A 4,128-nucleotide genomic window follows, 5' to 3' on the forward strand; every position below is an offset into this window, starting at 1 on the left:
GCTACATACTTGAGTCTCATTATGCATTTTTGAAAGCAAGAAGCACAAACCTAACTCCGTTTTCACTGAAGACAATGTGAAATGTCACTGACTTCAGGAAGAATAGGGTGTAGCCAGCCTAGCCCCATATGTATACAGAATTCCCATGAATTTGACATCTAAAATGAGGGTCTGAACCGCTTTTACTTCAGTATACAGGCAGGAAGTGATTGAGCATGGGCTTATACCTAAAATAACTTCAGGTCTGAATGCTGCTAAACACTAGTGGGGAAATTCCAATCTGAACTTTACACTTAGATCCGTTTTACATTCAGTAGGACCACCACCACCTTGATGATTTTAAATAAATACATTGTTATGATATGCGTTTTCTCCCTTAAAGATGGCAGATGCATACTTATGTTTTAGATTCTTCCCTTTCCATCCCCAAGAAAATTGTTTAATGTCAAAAGCAAGCTTTTGAGTGAAGTTAAGTAACTTATTAATACTTAGTGTACATGAAATTTAAGACCATAATCTAACAAAAGTACATTGCATTTGCCAGCATTTTTATCTCGCATAAAGAAGCACATAAAGATCATCTTGTTGAAATGTTTGGAATTACTTGAAAAGCAGCATCTGTGTGCTATGGGGAACATTACTTACTCTTTGAATACACGTGTTTAAAGACAAGAATAGATAGTAAATCTTTATGATGTTTCTTCAGTTTCTCTTATTTCTTCTAGAAGAATAACATTTTAATTAGTATTTTAATCTTCAGCTCAGCTGATTAGAAATATCAATCAATCACTCTTTTGCAAGCAACATCCTTGGCATCTGTAAAAAGAAGCATAAAAACCTCAGCCAAGTCCTATATGCTTACTCTAAGGAAAAGTCTCACATTACCAGCAAAGTAAACATGTTACACATTAGGCAAAAAAATGCCTCATTCATAACTATTTCTTAAGGAAAAGAACAAACTGAAGGGGGATTCACACCAATCATATTCCTGCTACTCCCACTTGTAACACATTCTCCTATGAAATCCCTGCTGCCTTTGAAAACGCAAGGACATAGGAATTTTTGTTTTTCCTTAATACTGTATTACCAGTTTGCACTGCCAGTGGTCCCTGAGCTGAAAGAATCTAAACCCATATGTTTTCTGGGCTCTTTAGCCACTATCATTTAATAAACCTATTGAAGGATCACATTTTTTTCATGCTTTCCAGGACATTTCTTTTGTCATTCTTACATACACAAAATTTCAGATGTCTGGAAAAACCAAGTATGATCAGAAAGACAGATGTAGTTAACATGCTAACATAATAAATTAAATCAAGTTACAAAAATCACAATTCATTCCTTTTTTAAATGGAATGACCCATTTTTGAGGCTCCAATAGCAGAAATGAAGCCTAAATAACAGAAGCCAGAAAAGAAGTGAAAGAGTTAGATGCCACAAAGGGTGTAGAGCTCTCCTTCCATTTCCTTGTGATATAAGGAAACCCATTTCTTTGTGTTACAATGCACCTATAGTGTGACTATATAATCTCAAGTGCAAACTCAAGAGTATTCACTTCCTGTAAGCAAATATGAATATTCTCACAGAGGTCTTTACTGACCGCCCTACTTTCTGGTTTAGTCAAGAATTTCTCCTCTCAGGAAGAGGTTACCAAAATAGCAGCTACCAGGTTTTCTTTTTTTTTTTTTTTTCCCCCTTCAGAAAGGAGAACTTACTTCAGGGCATCCCATCATAGCTTATACAACAAAGTTTGAAGTCAACTTTGTCCAAACTGGTTGACCAGTCACAAGACCATTCTGCTAAAAGGTGTGTACAGTGGGATCATGATAAATACCTTATTTTTACATTTTCTCCACTGTGAACAGTATAGGGATACAACATATCTTGCACAACTAAGTGTATTTCAAAATTTGCTCTGGAAGCATTGAGTCACAATAAGTTCTGCAAGTATTATATCTAATGTACAAAAACAAACCCAAAAGGATTACTTTTAATATATACACATAAAAGTTAATGCCCAACAAAAGCAAATTTTAACTCCTGAAAAAAGCATCTTAAATATAGAAGCTGTAAAAAATACAAAAAAGGCTTCTTGACTTCAGTTAAAATGGTGGAAGAAAATGGAGTAGTTTTGCTATTGCAAAGCTTACTGTGTTGAAGTAAAATGTTCTTTTTATTAATTCTGTAGCAAGACAAATACATTAATTCTCATTTAAATTTAAGATCTAGTCCTGAACTTTAAATCTGTTACCCATAGTTAAACATATAAATTTAATATTGAATCATTTGTTGTCTTATTGCAGAAAGCTACAATTGAACTATAAGTTCTCAGATGTGTGATATCTATGAGGAGGTTTCAGTTGTGCATTTCAAACAGCTGTCTCACAAAAGCCAAGTCATGAAGTAAAGAAATATTGATTTTTTTTGCTCCCCCTAAATTCAAGAAGGCAACAGTTGCTCTAAATGTGTATAGAGATTATAGAGGGAGGATATTAGACACTATCTGGGATGCTGGTGAGCCAAAAGGAAGTCCCTGTCCCTCCATAACAAGCAGCGTTTCAGATTTTGAAGGGAGCCACCTTCAGTGAAGAAAGCCTAATTCCACATGAGGATCAGGGTAAATAAAGGATGGTGCTATGCTACCTTCACAGTGAGGATCCAAGAAAGTCTGCAAAAATAAAAATAAAGATAGTTCAACCAAGTAGCAGGAATGTAAGTAACATCCAAACTTCTTCACATGAGAAGAGATGGTTGGCGTCAAACAGCTGAGGAGGTGAAATTAAAAGGTGTCATTTTAAAGAAATGAGAGTTTTTCAAAAACCCAGAGTCCTGTAATATGCAGTGTGTTAGCTGCAGCTGTCTGTCCCAGAGTTTCCTCCATTTCAGTGCTCAAGATCAGCAGACCCAGTAACCCCAAACTGAAGGAACACAGCAAACTACAAAGATACACTGGAAAATTAATTGTATCCCATGGCTGGGTAGCTGGATACACAGAACTGGACAACAGCTGGGTGGAATATTGCCCTCAACTTTCACACTACAAATAAATCATCAGTTTTTACCTCTGCTCATTTCATACTGGCCTGATAATCTGCCCCACTTTCCACTTCTCCCACTGTCAAGACCTTAAGGAAATGAAACCGATTGCTGAACTCACAAGATCTGATGCCATCAAGTGGCTCAGAACAACCAGCACCACTGCCAACCATTGCTTTTTTATTATTTCCAATTTATCATTTCCAAGTAATCAAACTTTCTGAAATTCTAAAATAAAACTGTAAATAGTTATTCTTACACTTTGAATATATTTTGAAAAGTCAGTTTATGACTTAATTGTGGTGTGGGGTTTTTTTAAGCACAAATACAGCTTGGGACATAAAAATTCAAAAAGACACTGTGAGGTTTCTATTATTACCTTACAAGGAATGTTTAAATCTTTGTATTAACTCTTTCACTTTGTTTTATTTTCCTTGCTTTTCCTTCTACTTAAAAAAAAGACAAATATTTTTCTTTGTCACTAGAAAATGTAAACTGGAGCTTAACTTGCCCCACAGACCTCTTCAAAAGAAGGCAATATGTATATGGTCTACATTTCAAAAACGCCAGATAATCAGGAACATTTCAGAAAAGTAAAATCTGACACCTTGTTTCCATTTTGACTGCCCATTCAGCCAGTCGATGTTTACAGACAGATTTCAAATTCCCTGTACTTTAATTAAACCAAACAAAAGCAAACAGAAGACTTTGTAACACACACACAAAATTTCCCACCACGTTCATCTTTCAGAGGTCATGAAAAAATACCAGTGACAGCTGGATGGCCTTTACACGGCTGTATAACACTTGGAGTGGATGTATCTGACTGCCAAGAACAGTGCAGGCTGGCACAACTAAGTATCCAGCACCAGAATATGCTGAAGTCTCCATTTCTTTAACACGCGCGTTTACTATGTGCTTGGCTCTTGACAAAACAGGTAGTTAACAAGGAGATGGTGGCTTGGAAGCCTCGGGGAACCAAGCAGTTCACACAACCAGTTAAATGTTTTGGTGGTACCAGTTTTAGATCATTTGACTACATTAAAAGTCTTTCTTGACTGTCCCGGAGGCTCTGCCCACATTCTAACCTAG

The sequence above is a fragment of the Balearica regulorum genome, chromosome 12 (genome assembly GCF_011004875.1).
Source record: "Balearica regulorum gibbericeps isolate bBalReg1 chromosome 12, bBalReg1.pri, whole genome shotgun sequence".
Lineage (NCBI taxonomy): Eukaryota > Metazoa > Chordata > Aves > Gruiformes > Gruidae > Balearica > Balearica regulorum.